Source organism: Phacochoerus africanus, chromosome 2, assembly GCF_016906955.1.
Source record: "Phacochoerus africanus isolate WHEZ1 chromosome 2, ROS_Pafr_v1, whole genome shotgun sequence".
In the NCBI taxonomy this organism is placed as follows: Eukaryota; Metazoa; Chordata; class Mammalia; order Artiodactyla; family Suidae; genus Phacochoerus; species Phacochoerus africanus.
In genome coordinates this window covers 183,545,510-183,565,306 of record NC_062545.1, presented here as the reverse complement: position 1 = coordinate 183,565,306, position 19,797 = coordinate 183,545,510, and the positions used below count along the sequence as shown (strand labels likewise).

The following is a 19,797-nucleotide window of genomic DNA, read 5'->3' as shown; positions in this document are numbered from 1 at the left end:
GGGATTGAACTCACATCCCAGCACTCCCAAGACTGCCAATCCCGTTGTGCTACAGCAGGAGCTCCTAAATTGCCTATTTAATGCATAATATGAGCACAGGAAATGACAGTTCTCCAAAGTGAAACAAGCACCTTGCTCTTCAGGAGCTCATAGTTCAGTAAAGAGAAAAGGAGAATAGAATGAAGTTCTAAGAAGAGTGATTCAGACAGTAAGTGCTAGAGGAATTTAGAGAAGGGCCTGGTTAGAGCTGATGAGAATGCGGGTAGCCTCCACAAATGCAATGAGGCCTTGGTGAGTCAGACAGAAGTCATGGTTTGGAGAAGCAGAGAAGACAGGGAAGGGCATCTCTGGAACTGGGAATGAGCGTGTTGAATCCAAGGACAGTGAGGACCCCCCTACCTGGTTGGTGTGATGTGGTTTGTGCTGGGGAGCAAAAGGATTCACACAATCAAGTGATTTACCCCATGACAGCTCATCATGATACCCAAGAAGTTACTTTCAATCTGGGCCACCTGTTATGCAGGGACTGCATCCTGTCATGGATAGAAATATGTCTATTTTTTTTTTTTTTTTGCTATTATTCAGGAAAAAAATTAAGGGGAAATCCCAGAAGAGTCATGGGACAAATATGAGTTTAGAAATCAGAATTTCTGGGTTCTGTTTTCAGTTTCAGTCATTTCTTCTCTGAAAATGTAACAGTTGAAATGGTTGAACCTCTTCTGAATTTGTTTCTGCTAAATGGGAAAACAAATATAACCACCTCTCCCAACACACACACATACACACACACTCATCCCATTTTAAACATGCAGATTGTTGGAAGTATGATACCAAGTTTTCAAAATACTGATTTTGGTAATGAAAGTGCCCTGGACTGCCCTGCTTCACTCCTGCATTTCGGTGCTATTTCACAGCTCATGCTATGCTAGAGACAGGGTGGGCAGTAAATGATGTGGTTTTAATGTTATAACAGTGTTGACATCTTCAATGTTAACAAGACAAAGAGCATTACCTGTCTTTACAGTTTTCAAGCATGGTTTCCAGATACAATGTAATTATTGTCATTACCATTACCCTGCTACCTGGACAACTTGAAAACTTTCCAGTGTGTTTAATTACACAATTTGTAATTTGTGCAAGATTGGGGCAAGCAATTCTGTTAGTGAGCTTTAACAAAGCATGTTGGCCTTCCAAACAAGTTTTCCCAAGCTCCCTTGGCTCTAATTTGCACAGAAAAAAAAAATCATTTTACTAACTTGCTGAGCATAAAATAGTTGGTGCTGATATTTAGGTATCTCACTGCTGTGGTTCAGAAGGGCAGTTTAGAAAAATATCCCTCTGGGCTCTTGGGATTGGACTAAAGCAGCTTCAGACTCTGCTTACATCCACTAGCCAAGCAGTGCTTCACAGAGGCTGTTTTAAAAAGAGCAATGGGAGAGACCCCATTGTTCCATACATTCCATCATGGGATATTATATCCATGCACACCCTACAAACCCATCTTGCTTTTAGGAGGGCAGCAACATTGAAAGCCAGGAATCAGAATCCAATTTACTCTTTTATATATCACTCAGAGTCTCCCAGACCCTTGACATTTTCTTTTATTCGAATTTGTGAATAATATTGACTGTAGGGCAGTCCCAATAAGGGCTACAGCTTCTGAGTCAGGAAACATCAGAATAAGATTTCCAAGAAATTCTTTGAATCTATTTCCAGAGCCACTAAACCCTTGTTAATGCCTTATAAGTGAGTTACAACACCTTCTTGCTTTCATTCATTTGTTCATTTATTCAACATTCGTTGACTGTGTACCACAGCTGTAGTAAACACAGTCCTTACACTCTGTTTGCTCCTCGTCTGGTGGAGGAGGCAGATGATAAATATAGGGTAGAGTCCTATGATGTGATCAGGAATGAGGCACTAATGCTGATGGACGGAGGGCAGCAATACTCAGGAAATTTTCCAGGAAATTGTGATAGCTGGGAAAAATTTGAAGGATAAGGAGGAGTGGTCCAGGAGGAGAAGGTGTAAAGAGGCATTCTAACTGGAGAAACAGCATGTCCAGAGGCATGAGAAAATGTGCATGACCTTTGCAAAAATATGAAAGTGACAGAGCGGGAAGAGAGCTGAGGGATTTGAAGGATTATAGCTTTCAGAGTTGTCAGCCAGCCTCTAGTTTTCATAATATAATGTAGTTGAATGTTTGGATCTGTGGAATTCAGAAACACATTTAAAAGGACATTGCCTTGATTGGCACTCGGGAAATAAGAGGGCAGAATGGTTTAAAATGCCTAACTCCTTGAAGCAAAGATTCTGCAGTGTATCCAGTTGGTGATAAAAACAAGTTTATCTCATTTCACTTATTGAAGTATGACCAAGTATCCACCAAGACCATTTTTGTGTTGTTTTAATAATCACCTCGTCTTTCCTCATATTCCATACACCTACGGTGTTGCTTTAACACGTAAAGATCAGCTGGTTTAAAAATCTGATTTCCTATTCTTTTTCAAGGACCTGGCGGCATTACTTATTTCCATCTCACATCCAAGAAAACCCAGGATCTCATGACAAATGACAAAGATACACCACGAGTCAGTGCAAAGAAAAAATTCAGTTGAAGGACTCTGAAAGCTTGGTTTTGGATGAGTCTTCAGGGTTCTGTAAATAGTGCCAAATATCCAGGAACAGGAGTAGAGCTTGTATGAGTTGGGGGTTGGGCAGCGGCACAAGTGGGGTCAGGGACTGACTCTCATCTAGGGCAGGAAATAACTACGAGTGGGGATTATAAAAGGACCTGAAGCTCACAAACATACAAGAAACCATTTTCTTCTGTATTTCTTCCTATAACTAAGGACTGGGGTCAGGACTGCAGCTACCTCTTTTCTTAAATCTATGACCCTCCGCTCCAGCTAGGAGATTGATTTTCTTCTCTTGAGCTGCCCTTAGAGACCATTTTGTCCTATTTTCATTGGTATACATATGGTGAGGAAAAGAATCAGCCTATTTGCACCCTGTGGGATGCTGCTGATCCCCATTGCTCTCCCCAGACTGCCCCACCTAAACAGGTGCCCATAGCACAAGGTATGGAGCCTGAGGCTTAGACAACTTGGGTGGGGGTGAATGGGTAGAAAGGGGGACACGCTTCAAGAAAAAAATTAAGTCTGCAAAATCAAATACAAAAATGAATATTTATTTGTTTGTTTATTTATTTATTTATTTATTTATTTATTGTCTTTTTGCCATTTCTTGAGCCGCTCCAGCGGCATATGGAGGTTCCCAGGCTAGGGGTCTAATCGGAGCTGTGGCTGCCAGCCTACGCCAGAGCCACAGCAACACAGGATCCAAGCCGCGTCTGCAACCTACACCACAGCTCACGGCAACGCCAGATCGTCAACCCACTGAGCAAAGGCAGAAATCGAACCCGCAACCTCATGGTTCCTAGTTGGATTCGTTAACTACTGAGCCACGACGGGAACTCCAAAAATGAATAAGTATTTAGAAAAGAAATCACCACAGGTAACCAAAGCCTTAGAGATTTGGGACTTTTCGTAAAATATCTTTAGAGGAGTTACCAGGGTTGCTTACATAGAGATGTTTTCTGATTGCAATCTGGTTTTCCTTTGTACCTACAACACTTTACAAGCCTGGTCTCCCTCCCAGCATTCATGGGGATCGGAGCAAGTGAGAGACACAAAGCTTATGCTTCACTGGATTCATAGTTCATCCAGGTGTGGTACCACCGATAAATGCTGCCGAAGAAGGACTTGAATGTACATCCTGGTTTGCCAGAGAGTCCCAGGTTATGCCTGTTATTCTTGTTTACATTTTGTCCAGTTTTATTGAGAAATAATTGACACAAATCACTATATAAGTTTAAGGTGTACAGCATAATGGTTTGATTTACATATATTGTGAAATGGTTACCACAGCAGATTCAGCTAACATCCATCTTCTCATTTAGCTACTATGAAAAGAAGGAAGAAAAGAATAAAGGGAAAAAAATTCTCTTTGGGATATGAACTCTTAGGATCTTCTCATAACACCTTTTCCATTTAACACACCCCAGTGTTAGCTATAGTCATTATGTGGTACATTATATTCTTAGTATTTATTTATTTTATAAGTGGAACTTTGTATACTTTGACCACCTTCCTCCAATTCCTCCTCCTCCAACCCTTCACTTCTAGTAACCACAAATCTAATCTCTTTTATTATGAGTTTCTTTTTGTTTTGTTTCATTTTTCTTTTGAAGGCTGCACCTGCCACATATGGAAGTTCCCAGGCTAGGGGTTGAATCAGAGCTGCAGCTGAAGCCTATGCCATAGTCACAGCCATGCTGGATCTGAGCTGCATCTGTGACCTACACAGCAGCTTGCCTCAAGGCCAGATCTTTAATCCACTGAGCAAGGCCAGGGATCAAATCTGCATCCTCACAGAAACTATATCGTGTCCTTAACCTACTGAACTAGTCACAACTCTATGAGTTTAATGTGTTGTTGTTATTGTTGTTTTCTCCAAATATAAGTGAGCTCATAAAGTATTTGTCTTTCTCCATATAACTTATTTCACTTAACATAATGCCTTCAAGGTCTTTCCATGTTGTTGCAAATGCTAGGATTTCTTCAATTTTTATAGCTGAATAATATCCCATCATATATATATCACAGGTTCATTATCCACTCACCTATTAATGGACACTTAGGTTGTTCCCATGAGTTGGCTATTGAAAAAAATGCTACTATGAACATGAGGGTACAGATATCTTTTTGAGTTAGTGTTTTTGTTTTTTGTTACTTCCCAGAAAAGGAATTGCTGAATGATATATGGTAGTTCTATTTTTAAGCTTTTGAGGATCCTCCATGCTGTTTTCCATAGTGGTTGCACAAATTTACACTGAGCACCAAAAATGCACAAGGGTTTTCTTTTCTCCACATCCACACCAGCACTCGTTATGGCTTGTCTTTTTCATGATGGTCCTTCTGACAGGTATGAGGTGATATCTCATTGGGGTTTTAATTTTCATTACCTTGATAACTAGTGATGCTGAGCATATTTTCATGCACCTGATGGCTTTTCATCTTTGGAGAAATATTTATCCAGGTCTTTTGCCCATTTTTAAATTGGGTTATTTACAGTTTTACAATTGAGTTGTATGAGCTCTTTATGTGTTTTGGATATTAACCCCTTATTAGATATATGGTTTGCAGTATTTTTCCTATTTCTTAGGTTGTCTTTTCATTTTGTTGCAGGAGTTTTGATGTTGCAGGAGCTTTTTTTTTTTTTTTTTTTTTTAGAGCCTCACCTGTGGCACTTGGTGGTACCCAGGCTAGGGGTTGAATCGGATCTGTACATTCTGCCTTACACCATATCTCATAGCAATGCCAGATCCTTAACCCACTGAGCAAGGCCAGGGATAGAACCTGCATCCTCATGGATGCCAGTCAGACTTGTTTCTTCTGAGCCACAATGGAAACTCCGATGATGCAGAAGCTTTTTAATTTGGTGTAGTCCCACTTATTTATTTTTTATTTTGTTTCTTGTACTTCAGGCGTTAAATCCAAAAAATGATTACCAAGACCCATGTCAAGGAGCTTTGTTCCTATGTTTTCTTCTTAAAGTTTCATGCTTTCAGGTCTTACGTTTAAGTTCTTAATCCACTTAAAGTTATTTTTTACAAGTGGTATAAGATATGGGTCCATGTTTAAAATTTAATAATTTCTTTTTCATTCTAAAAAACACTGGCCCAAGTTTGCCTGATAGACTGTATGGTCATCCTATTTATGTTGGACACCTCTGCAACCACACAAGCTGGTCCCAAGTGGGAGGCTTTCAATTCTAACCTGTGCATCTTCATTGCCTTTCTGCCCCATGTAGGGCTGGTAGACTCTCTGATTCCTGATTTTTAAGTGGGGGTAATCACATTGACCTACTTATTGTAGATTGCAAGGAAGGATCCTGTTGTGTGTTTTTCCATCTTGTTAAAAGTCATTGTTTTAGTATTCCATAAATTAAGACTTTAAGAAAAAAATTTGTCAAAGGTGTGTAAGGCCTCTTTCAATTAGACATCCAAGAATCTGGAAGTAATACCGTCTAATCCAGTAGCTTTAGTCCTCTCAGTTATGCTTTTGTGAAGATCCACCCATCTTCTAAAACAACCTACAGGGTGGAGCAGCAAGACATTCAGCCTAGTTAAAAAGATCAACTGGGTACCCGTCCTCTGGGTGAAGCCTTGAATCTGAATGTGCTTGTGGGGCTGAGGAAGTGTTATCCAGGCAACACCTGGGCCTTGGTGGGTCACACTGTATTGGTTCATCACTGCTAGAGAAAGATAAGCAGGAAAGCCATACAGAAAAGCTCTGCCCCTGTGTGAAGCTGGTCTGCATGCTGGGCCAGTGAGGACAACTACACAGCTCCATGGGGGCAGTCTACCAGATCCAACACATCACTTCAGAGGCTTTGAGTCAGGCGTCAAGTTAAAACAACCAAGCTTATTTTTCCTGCCAAAGTCACGTGCAATGTCGAGCTAACATCAAAAGGTTTCTTCTGAGTGCTGACTTGGGCACATAAACAGTGGCGTGGTTAGATGCCACTCTGTGTTTAAAGTAATTATACTACAGCACTGGAATGTGGCGATGTGAAAGCCCCATTGCAGCAAACAAAGTTGATTCTATCAGCAAACCCTGGCAAGTGAGCTGGCCCAGATCCTGCCTCTTCCTGAATTTACTACTTCCTATTTGGGAACTGTCTCTGGGATAGTCAGAACTTGAGGACAAGTGTGGGTGCACTGTCCAGATCGCTAAGGCTGGTGCCAGCTTGCAACCAACAATGTATCTGGAACATGGATTGCAGACATTGACCCACAGCAGCTGTGTCACTGATGTTAGTGGGAGCATTTAGAAAATAACTGAGGCTGATGGGAGTGGCAGTGACCTGGGTTTGTGTCTGACCCTGTCTTGCCAGGTGGTCCTGGGGCTGGACAGTCACTGCTTGGAGCTGGAGTGATCCAGCAAGAGAAAGACTGGAGGTGTGGGCAAGGCTTCCTGGAAGGGTGACATCCTTTGAAGTGAGGCTGATGGCTCTCAGCTGCTGCTGCAGAAGCCCTGCCTTCCTGGGGCCCAGGCAAGTATCTGACTGGTAAAGCCTTCTTTATCAGTCATCCTAAATATAAGGACACAGGGCTGCTTTTATGCCTTTCCACTTTGGAATCATATCTTTCTCAGGGAAAAAAGACCTAATAATTGATTCCCCCCACCTCCGCCCGCCCACCACCACCACCACCCTCGGTCCTGGCACCAGATCCCAAACCGTGTGCCAGATCAGTGGAACTTTTCTGGGGTCTGGGGAGAATCATTTCCTTTTATCCTGACAGAAGTTCCTCCACAAGTTAGTGCTGGCAACTATATTCAGGCTAATTAGCCGTCCTTGATGGATTTATTTCATCCAGTTGTAAATTTTAGAGGAGAAGTTCCCAGGCCAACTTAAAAGTAGAAGTCATGGGACAAAGTGAGTGGAAATCGGGTTTGGATGACCTCCACCGAGCAAGTCAAGCTATTTCCCATGGGGTTCAAGCCTGGCGTTCCCAGGGAGGCAGGTCAAAGTCAGACAAAGACAGACCTGGAAGAAATCTCATGGAGACTATTTAGTTCAGTCACCTCATTTTAGAATGAGGGACCTGGGGCTCATAAAGGTGAATTAACCTTCCCAATCACACAGCTGTTTACCAGTCACCCCTGAAAGTGAAAAGGGCATGGGTAACACTGTTGACTACAGGGGAAATAGCTGCTGATCTTCTGGGGGCAAATTAAATACAGTTGTCATAAGCAAAGTCCTTGTCAATTTTTCTCAACTTCATCTCTCTTTTCATGTTTTAACTTGTTTTCATGGAGTAATGCTATATCCCTAAAGAAAACACATGGAATCCAGCTGATGAGCTATTTCAGATATTCCAGAATGTATATAAAGTCACTGATGTAATATTGGTAGGTCTGGGGACCAGCTGCTGGGAAGCATGAAGCTCCCCAAACATCTGGACCGATCTGTGTCCTAGGTTCCAGCCATAAACTGTCCACTAGTCATAGACCTTTACACTCTGAGTCTGTAATATTCTGTGATTCCCCATCTGTCTCTGGAGCTTTAAGTTAGGGAGGGTGGTGATGGTAGAGAGGTTTGTTTTATGGGGTATTTGGGGAGAAATTCTCTGGTCATATTTATGACTACTCTTCCAAATGGTATTTTTTTTTTTTCTTTATGTACTGGTTTCAGATACATTAGAAGTGAAAGTCAGGATATTCTTTCTTTTTTTCTTTCTCCTTCCCTTCCTTCTTTCCCTCCCTTCCTCCCTTCTTTTCTCCCTACTTTCCATCCTTCCCCTTCCCTTCCCCCTTCCCACCTTATCTGCCTCATTCCTCTCTTTCTTTTCTCCTGCTCCTCTTCCTCCTCCTCCTCCTTTGTATCTCCAAGCTCAGCTGTGAAATTCAATAAGCAGTCATCCACAGGAGCAGCATGTGAAAGAGACTGTGATCAGCTGGTCACTTGTTGAGCCCTGGCTTCCTGTGCCTATATGGAAACATAAGGGGTTTCTTCATATTGCCCTGCTTTCATGTAGATATTGTGCCTACTCATCTTTTAATATAAATTCAAGAAGACTCTTCATTTCATAGATAATCAAGACCAGGAAGTTTTAGTACAGAAATTTTATCATGAGAAATTTCTGTTTTGTGCGCAGAGCTGTAATCTTTATACTTAAGTTTAATGCCAAAATAACAGTCAAGAGGGTACTAAACTACCAGATGACTGACAATATTTTTTGACTCACAACTAATTACTTCAAGTTCTTAGATATAGGGAGTCCAAGGATCATTTGAATTTCTTTAATATTAGAGCTTTATATCTATCTGTCTGCCTATCTATCTATCATCTATCTGTTTCTGCATCAGATGAAATTTGTCAGTTCTTCGTGAAATAAGCACTTATAGTTGTACTATAATAATTCTCTCCTGATTGCCATGGATTGAAATAATCTGCATCTCAATGAAATGATTTTGAAAACAAATCACAGGTGCTAATCATCTTCCCCACCAAACCTGTTCTTCCAATAGTCTTCCTCATGCACTATCTACCCAACATCTTAGGCTAGAAACCTGGGAGCCATTCACCAAGTCTTGCCCATTTCATTTCCACAATATATTTCAACCTTGACCATTTTGCTTCCCATCTCGATCTACTCCAGCCTTCCCAGGCAATCATCGTTTCTTCGCCTCCAACCTGGACTCTCTTCTTCCACCCTTACCTCTCTCCAATCTGTTCTGCTCACACCAACTGGAGTGACCTATTAGAGAAGTAAACAGGAGCAAGTTGTGCTCTTGTTCCAAATTCCCTCATGTAGGTCTAGATCTCTTGCCACTTTTCCCTTGGCTCCCTAAAGCCTAGCTGCCTTTGGCCTTCTTGTGGGGTGTAAACTCATTTGCAACATTTCCTCCTCCTCTCCATCCCCACCCCCTTGCCCCAAACATAGACTGCATTCCTTATCAGGCAGGTCTTAACTAAATAACAATCCTCAGAAAATTTTGTACCCAGACTAAAGCATAGTGCCCATTGTGAGGCACAAACTTAACTGGTTTTTTTCTTTCAAAACTCTCACCACAATTGTAAATTTACATACATAAATTTGTATAGATAGTATATTTATATAATAATATATGTATATAATAATATATAATTATGTTATATCATGTAAATTATATTAAATATATAAAATTATAATATAATGTATACTACATTATATTGTGTTATTCTATCTTATATAATGTCTAGCTTCTCCTGTAGACCATAAGCCCTAGGAGGGCAGACACCATGCATGCCCTAATATACATATAATAAATGTTCAATAACTTTATGAATAGTGCAGACATATAATAAATGTTATATATATACCAAACATGCAGACATTTAATAAGTGTTCACTATTTGTGAATAAATAGATCATTGTAATTCATGTATACACTGTATGTTTTATTTTAAAGTACATGAGTGTTCTAATTCCCCTAAATTAACATTCCTATTAATCAGATGATTTTATCCTCCTCTCTTACAGATAGTAGCTTTTTTGTTTTTTTTGTTTTTTTCTTTTTAGGGCTGTACCCATGGTGTATAGAGATTCCCATGCTAGGGACTGAATCAGAGCTGTAGCCACTGGCCTACACCACAGCTCATGGCAACGCCGGATCCTTAACCCACTCAGCGAGGCCAGGGATCGAACCTGCATCCTCATGGATACTAGCAAAATAAGTTATGAAAGGTGAGTTAATGTCCTCAGAGCTGCCTGACACACAGAAAAATAATAACAGCAATGATTAGCATTAATTTCTCTTTTATAATGTTCCAGGAGTGTTCCAATTACATTAACTCATTTAATCCCTATAACAACATTGCGAGGTAGGTGATATTACTTTTTTTAAGGAAATGGAGGTTAGGTAATATGCCCAGGTTCTCAAACATATACATATATGCATCGTAATTAGATGTTTTTTACATGACAGGTACGTATTCATGTTGGTCACATCACTGCCATATTAAGCTTTACCCAGTCAGGGTTCCTGTGCTGAGGATCACTGCAGGCAGCGTGAATTCTGGTTCCTTTTGGCAATCATTCTCTTTCTCTCTCCATCCCCTGTCCCGGCCCTCCCTACCCGTCCTCCTCCCTTCCCTTCTCCTATTCCTGGCTTCCCCTCCGGCTGTTCCGTAGGAAAACCTCTGACAGAGCCACTTTTCTGCCAGGCTATTATATACATGGTCAATGTTCCCACATTCCAAAGGTGGGTAAAAATGTGTGTGGAGCAGGGAATTCTGCCAGAACAATGACTCACTGTGTATATGCAAAATGGTTCAATAATAGGTCATTGCTTTAGCAAGAGCAAGGCTGCCCATCCCCAGGGGCAATAAAGGGGCTACCACACAGCATTCATATGAGCTGGGACAAGCTTTCTATGACAAACGGGAGAGCCATACCCACCATCACCCACACTCTGGCCTTTTACTTCATAGGCATGAAAGGTGATTTTCACATAGGGCTGGGCAGGAAATAAATGAGTTCTTGATATGCAATGGCATATACACTTATAGTAAGCAGGTACAGTCACATCTAGATTATTCAGCAATTAGAGCTGGATCATCTTGTCTCCTTGCTTCGCCCACTGGGTTGTTGACTTGCTTGTTTTTTGGTCCAAATTCCCACTGATAAGAACTTGCACCAGCAGAAATACAGGATTATGGTGGAACTGGGCTGGGCTGCTGCCTGCCTCGCTTTTTTCGAAGCCGAGCCTGGACTGCAGTTCTCATGCTGCAATTCCCTCCAGCTTGTGTAACACCCACCTCAGGACCAGTCCCTCCACCAGCCTCCTTGGCTGGCATAACACTGCACCAGAGGGAAGCAATCAGTCCTTGTTGATGAAGGTGCTCAGACATTTATGGTCTTAAGATCACCTGGCTTTGGAGTTCTTGTCGTGGCGCAGCAGAAACGAACCCGACTGGGAACCATGAGGTTGTGGGTTCGATCTCTGGCCTTGCTCAGTGGATTAAGGATCCTTCGTTGCCATGAGCTGTGGTGTAGGTCACAGACGTGGCTTGGATCTGGTGTTGCTGTGGCTCTGGCATAGGCTGGCAGCAATAGCTCCGATTTGACTCCTAGCCTGGGAACCTCCATATGCCACAAGTGTGACCCTAAAAAGGACCAAAAAAAAAAAAAAGAGGGAGTTCCCGTCGTGGCGCAGTGGTTAACGAGTCCGACTAGGAACCATGAGGTTGCAGGTTCGGTCCCTGCCCTTGCTCAGTGGGTTAAGGATCCGGCGTTGCTGTGAGCTGTGGTGTAGGTTGCAGACGCGGCTCGGATCCTGCATTGCTGTGGCTCTGGCGTAGGCTGGTGGCCACAGCTCCGATTAGACCCCTAGCCTGGGAACCTCCATATGCCGCAGGAGCGGCCCAAGAAATAGCAAAAAAAAAGACAAAAAAAATGACAAAAAGATTCACCTGGCTTTAAGATTGGCTGCCAATTATTTTAATTCCTCAGTTCCATTTCCATTCTCCTCAGAGGCTCTTCCAGACCTCCTCCCTACTTTCCTCAGCCCCCTAACTCTAATCTAAGCCAGGAGTTCTCAACTTTGGCTACCCATTCAAATCACACCAGGACCTGTGAAAAATCCCAGGGCCAAGGCTGCATTCCAGGCCAATTATATTAGATTCGCTGGCAGCGGATCCAAGCATCAGTATTTTTTAAAGCTCCCCAGATGATTCCGAGGTACAACCAAGTATTAGGACCACTGCTTTAAAGCAGAGGACTTTCCTACCTCATTAGAGCATGTAGGGTGGTAAGGTACCAGCATCCAAAACTCCTATCTGCTCACAAGCTTTTCCACATGTCCACTCATCCTGTTGTCCTTTACTGTGGTTTTAGTGGCTGAAGCATCCCTCCATTCCAGGACAGCTGTGTCCTTCATTCTCACACCCTCCAAGGTCTTCCAGGACCTGGTTGCATCTCTAATCTCTTTCCCTCTACTGGCTCTTTCCCTTCAGATTAGATGCAAGATTAAGTCCTCCTCATCTTTGCAAAAGCAGCCCCAGGGATTGCCATCTCTCTGTTTCCAGCCTCCCACCCATCCACTCTCCACTAAGTTCTCTGGCAATACTCTCCCTGAGCAACCTTTATCAGCTGGACTTATCTTTCATAACTGGGCCCAGATGCTATGCCCTCCAGGAAAGAGTCCCAGATTCACTGGCTGATCAAGACTCTTCTATAGCAGGTAGTACATTCAATTGACAGTCTCTATTTCTTCCTTCCTTCCTTTCTTCCTTCCTTCCTTACTTTATTCCTTCCTTCCTTCCTTCCTTCCTTCCTTCCTTCCTTCCTTCCTTCCTTCCTTCCTTCCTTCCTTTTCTTTCTTTCGCTTTTTAGAGCCGCACCCACAGCATAAGGAAGTTCCCATGCTATGGGTTGAATCAGAGCTGCAGCTGCTGCTACAACCACAGCAATGAGAGATCCAATCTGAGCTGCATCTTCGACCTACACCACAGCTCACAGCAATGCAGGATCCCCAACCCACTAGGTGAGGTCAGGGACTGAACCCATGTCCTCATGGATACTCGTCGGGCTTGTTACCACTGAGCCACAATGGGAACTTCTGATGTTCTCTGCTTCTTTTTCTCTCCTCTCCCCTCGAAGGTAAGGTCCTTGAGGGCAGAAACCATGTCATTTTCATCTTTGTTAACATTGGCAGCTGGCTTTTTGTAGGAATTCACGTAGCCTTGTTGAAATGAATTGCAAAACAGTTTTCCACTCCTTAAGCAGAATGATGTGGTCTAACTGGCCATAGGTGAACTTCATTTAACCAAGCCCCGCTGCTTTGTTCCCATGAATAACTGCCATAGAAAGGCCTTGGGGGCAATTATAGAACCATTCTTTTGGATTTCATATTATGCCAGAGAATAATGTCATATTTACTTATTTAGGGTGAATTTCCTTCCTTCCTTCCTTACTTGCTTGCTTTCCTTTTTCTTTCCTTTCTCTTTCTTTCTTCCTTCCTTCCTTCCTTCTGGGCACACTTGCAACATGTGGAAGTTCCAAGTTCCTGAACCTGTGCCACAACAGTGACCCAAGCTGCTGCAGTGACAACTCTGGATCCTTAACCCACGGTGCCACAGGAGAACTCACCAGGGTGAATTTCTAAACAACTTCAATATAGGAATCCTTCCCAAGGCCATTCCCCCAACATTAATGATCATGAGGAATCAGAAAAAAGACGAAACAGTGTGGCTTGTACTTTACAGTTTTAGAGATTAAAATTCAGACCCTGACACAGTCGCTTTATTTTAGAATCCAGCACCATTTCTTTGCAGATGCTGCTCTGCAAAGCAGCTGGAAGAGGCTACGCCACCACACTGAGCTCTCACGGGCAGCAGCTAGCTTACTGAAGTTTTTCTCTGTTTCCTTTTGTTTTCCCCTTAAACTCTCCTTCAAAAGTACAGGCTACTCCTCGGCATACTCCAAAAGCTTTGCTCCCTCAACAGAGAAGCCAAATCCCCACTCTGCCTGATTAATTAGCTGAGTAAATCTAAGAAGCTCCTCAGCCGCATGGCCCTTCCTTCTGCCAAGTTTTGTAAAATAGACTGCATGTATTCATAAGCACAGGAAAACACCTGTGAGCAATTAACCAAATGCCCTTGATTTAGAGGCCTGGGAAATAGGCTGATGGCCCTCAGATCATTGGCACAGGCCTGAAATTATATGAGACCACAACCAAATCGCCCCAACAGGCCAGTTACAGGAAGGGTCATTCTTTCAAATACAACATGATGCCTTCTCTAAAAATACTTCTTCCCGAGACTCAGAAAGAAGTGTCTTTTATAAGGGAACTGCTTTAAAGCAATGACACATAGGAGTTTGGAAAAGGAGTGGTGCCCCAGGCTGTCTCTCTGAAATATGTCTGTCTATAACCATGACAAGGGGAAAGGAAACCTCCTAAACCTATTTTTAAAATTCACTGGATTAAAAGTGTGTTTAAAATTATCCACCTAGAAAATGTTGCATATAACACTTTGTTTCTGTCTGGCCCAGAGACAATATCCATAGAGTTAATAAATCAAGTCTGCAACCAACAGTGTGCCCCGTAAAAATATAAAAATTCGCCTTTTAGAGTAGACGGTCCATTGCACCATTACAAAACAAAAAGCTTTGTTTAATCCTTTCTTTTATGCATCAGAATGAATTCTTAGCATTCTGCGGTGCCACCTTACTTTATAATCTACACAACTAGAATATTTAAAATTAACCTCACAATATGGAAGAGAGCCATCTATTTTCAGGAGTTCTCAAAAAACCCAAGGAACCCCAAAACAAGAGTTCTTAACTAAATATGGATATGCTTAAGGAGCTATGAGCATCCTCAGAAATTCTAGAAAAATTTTGTGTGTATGTATATTTTTCAAAGCAGAGGAATGGGAAGTATCTGTAGCTACAGAGTCTAATGCAGAAGCTACTACTTCATGGCTACTGAGTGCCTGATAGACATTCAACTGAAGTGTGCTGTTATAATTCTTACTGGATTTTGAAGACTTAGCATGATAAAAAGAATGTAAAATATGTCATTAATAATTATTATATTGATTCATGTTGAAATTATATTTTGTGTGTATTTGACTAAAAATAAAAATATGATTAACATAATCTTATCTGCTTGTTTTTATTTTTATTTACTTTTTGCTTTTTAGAGCTGCACCTGCAGCATATGGAGGTTCCCAGGCTAGGGGTTGAATCAGAGCCGTAGCTGCCGGCCTGCACCACAGCCACAGCAATGCAGGATTTGAGTCTCATCTTCAACCTACACCACAGCTCATAGCAACGCCAGATCCTTAACTCATTGGGCGAGGCCAGGGATTGAACCTGCGACCTGGTAGTTCCTAGTCGGATTTGTTTCAGCGGTGCCACAATGGGAACCCCTTTATTTATTTATTTATTTATTTATTTATTTATTTTAATATGGTTACTAGAAAAACCAAGACTACCTATGTACTGTACATTATATTTCTATTGGATGGTACTGTGTGTATAGCTTTCATCAGTTTTTAAAGGCCTTTTTTTTAGAGCAAAGAGAGATCTGCTGAGAGGTAAAAATGCTCATCTCTCATGCTGCAGATTCTGTTTCTAAGGGTCTTGATAGAGCCCAGCACTCTATCAGGGGGCTCTGATGCTGGCAAGACTGCCCTTGGCCCACACTGGAAAACACGCTGCCTTGGAAATCTCTTACACTGATGGTGTTTTCAGAGACAAACATTGATGCACCCATCACTTCACCACTCTTAGAGGGACACATATCCATGAATCTGTCCTGTGTAACTGGGTTCTCCATCTAAAAATGGAATATGTTGGAGTTCCTGCTATGGCATAGTGGGTTAGGAATCTGACTGCAACAGTTCGTGTGGGCTGTGGAGGCATGGGTTCCATCCCTGGCCTGGTGCAGTGGGTTAAAGGATCTGGTGTTGCTACAGCTACTGTGGCACAGGTTGCAGCTGTGGCTTGGATTCAGTCCCTGGCCCTGGAACTTCCATGTGTTGCAGGTGCAGCAATAAAATAAAATAAAATAAAATAAAATAAAATAAAATAAAATAAAATAAAATAAAATAAAATAAAAGGAATGCATTAGCATGTCTCACACCAACCCTGCCCTCCTGGTTTTCTATCTGAAATCAAATAGAAGGTGCCTGAAGGGCACCTTTAGATTCCTCTTCTCCTCATTCCCTGCCCATACCAGTACACGCAAACAATGTACTGGTATGGGCCTATCAGTCTTTCTAATACAGCTTTTTGTGTTTCTCTGTTGCAACCGCCTGGATTATTGTCACAACCTCTCACCCCACCTCCATTTTCAAGACTGCCTTCCTCACCATTGTTAGAATTCATTTAAAATCACACAGCTGATTTTATTAATCCCTAGTTCAAAGAGTATTGTCATAAAGTCCTCATTGTAGCCAAAAAGGTCCTCAGTGAACCATCTCAATCCAGGTTTCCCCTTCACTTGCCACCCCCTCCACCCAACCCCGCCCATATACGCTCCAGTCACACCAGACACACAGTCTTCTTTCATCCCTCCAAGCCTTTGCATGTGCGCTTGCCTCTACCTGAATGCCTTTTCCTCCCCTTGCCTTTCAAGACCCATGTTATCACCGTTTAGACTACAACCACTTTGAGATGCTCAGAGCCCTTTATAAATGTCTCCCTCAGGGCACACATCATATCATATCGAGTTGTTTGACTGTGAGCTCCTCTGACTTAGTCACTGTTTGTCCTTGCTGCCTAGCACAGTGCTAAGAACTGTACAAATTTATCAGATACCCAGAGAATTTCCAAGTAATCTCGTTTTATAAATTGCTCGAAAGAAAAGTGTTCCAGCCTTACAAGTTAGAGTTCGAGGAAGCTTAGAGACCTTCTAGTCTAATTTCTCATTTCCTGATGAGCAAATCAAGACCTTCAAAAGTTACATGAGTCCTCACTTATTGAGTGCTTGCTATCTCATTTCATCTTCACGATGTTCTATGAAGCAGGCATTTCTACTAATACCCATTGTACAGAAGAGAAAAAAAATAAGGCCTCCAAGTATTTAAGCAATGTTCCCAAGGTCATATAGTCACCTGGTAAGATCAGACAAGAATTCAAGTGTCCTTGTACTTGCCTTAGCCATTGTTCCCCTGTCTCATGTGACTACTTACAATTTGAAATGCTCCCTGAGTTATTCAATAGACATGAAGATGATAGTTTATATAGAAATAGAATTTTTAGTTAAATGAACCACATTATGACAATGAAAATAGTTTTGCCTCAGCTCTGTCTCTCCTAGAGATTTCTTATCTATTAAAATAAGACATTTACATTAGCTGTACTTATTGTTAATGTAAAATTCTACCGAAATGAACCAAGTGCCCATCAACAGATGAATGGATAAAGAAATTGCAATATTTGCAATGGAATATTACTCAGCCACAAAAAGAAGGAAATCCTGCTATTTGCAACAACATGGATGGACCTTGAGGGCATTATGCTAAGTGACGTGTCAGAGAAAGACAGATACTGAACGACCTGATTTATATGTAGAATCTGAAAAAACCGAACTAATTAAAACAGAGTAGAACCGTGGTCACTAGTACCGGGTAGTCAGGGAAATGTTGGTCAAAGGATACAAATGTCTAGTTATATGATGAATAAATCCTGGGGATATAACGTACAGCATGGTGACCATGGTTAACAACACTGTACTTGATACTTGAAAGCTGCTAAAAGAAGCACATCTTTAATGTTCTCACCACACACACACACACACACACACACACACACACACACAAAGCAATTATGTATGATTAACCTTACTGCAGTAATCATTTTGCAATATATATGTGTATCAAAACATCACAACGTACATCTTAAATTTATATGTTATAGGTTACACTGCAGTAAAGCTGGGAGAATATAAAATTAAAGCAAATACAAACACAAAATTAGATATATGTATGTGTTTAATGTATTATATTATTTCAACTTGCAGATGTTTAGTCATTTCTTTTGAACCTATTTTGTTCATTATGAAAGTATGTGACATTCATTATGGAATACTCAAAAACTATAAAAAATAAAAATATCAAGATCACTGTTAACATTTGATATAATTCTTCCCAATTTTTTCTAGGAATTTTTTTATTTGCCTGACATATTAATTTTTAATCTGCCACTGGTTTTTCTTTTCATTTTCCATTATGACATAAACATTCCTCCATTATTACTATAGAATCTTCATAAACATAATTCTTCATGGCTGCATAACAGTCCATCAACGGCTCAGAGTAGTCTGAGTTCTAAAAGAGTGATATTTAAAAGCATGAAATTCACCCACTTGGTAGAATGATAGCAATACTAGCTCAAAAGGCCCTCAGAGATCGCTGGTCCATGGTTTCTCAAAGTGGTGCCCCCAGGCCAGCAGCATCTACATCACCTGGAGCTTATTAACAGCGCAGACTCTTGGGTCTACTGAAGCAAATCTGCATTGTAACTAGAAACCCAAGTTATTTGCCTTCACAAAATATATGAAATAGATAGTAACTAAAAAGTAGCTCTCAACCTTGGCTTCACTTTACAATCACTAAGATTTTCAAAATCTTGACATCTAGGTCCTACTTGAGCCTAAATCAGAATATCTAGGAGGGAGACTCAAGCATTTGACTTTTCTATTTTATTTTAATGTTTCATTTATTTATTTATTTATTTATTTATTTATGGCTGCACCTGAGGCATATGGAGGTTCCCAGGCTCAGGGTCCAATCGGAGCTGTAGCTGCCGACCTACGCCACAGCCACAGCAACACAGGATCTGAGCCATGTCTTCGGCCTACACCACAGCTCTCAGCAACACTAGATCCTTAAACCACTGAGCAAGGCCAGGGATCGAACTTGCATCTTCATGAATACTGGTCAGGTTCATTAACTGCTGAGCCACAATGGGATCTCTGCATCTGTCTTTTTTAATGCTGCCCTGATTGATTCCAATGTTCTCAAAAGCCACAGAAAAAGAAATGGAGACCTGGCCATAAACTGAAGATATGTTTCAGCAGCCCTCTCTCCCTTGCACTGGAGTTCTTTTCCCAAAGTCGCTCTATACATTTCTAGGGAAAATTCTGGGAACACTAGACAAAGCAAAACTAAACAGAACAACAATGAAAACAAAATAAGACCTCACAGTGCTTTTAAGAAAATTTAAATTTTAAAAGTTCTTAAGAAGTTCCCATCATGGCTAAGGGGTAATGAACCCAACTGGTAGCCATGAGGACGTGGATTCGATCCCTGGCCTCGCTCAGTGGGTTAAGGGTCCAGCATTGCAGTGAACTGTGGTGTAGGTTGCAGACGCAGCTCGGATGGATCTGGCATGGTGTGGCTGTGGTATAGGCTGGCAGCTGTAGCTCCAATTCGACCCCTATCCTGGGAACTTCTACGTGCTACAGATGCAGCCCTAAAAAGACAATAATAAATAAATAAAATGCAAAGTTCTTAAGATCTCCCATTTGTGGTTTCCTTTTTGCTCCTCCCTAGCTTCCTTCTTCCTTTCCCCTCTCTTAAGAGATTCCTGGCCATGACACTCTCTGGAGATCCACAAAATGTGAGTTTTCTATATCACAAAGCCAAGAAGCAATAGAAAGACTATTTCACTTCTTCTCAATAATTTTATTTGTTCTGGGACAGTCTCCTACCATTAAGCCCCAAATCCAATTT

At 41.5% G+C, this 19,797-nt stretch overlaps 1 protein-coding gene across 1 annotated transcript in view; it reads right to left on the bottom strand.

Moving 5' to 3' along the window:
• Positions 1–19,797, bottom strand: part of FRMD6 (FERM domain containing 6) — a 240,364-nt gene that overhangs the window by 101,558 nt on the left and 119,009 nt on the right. The window lies entirely within an intron of this gene.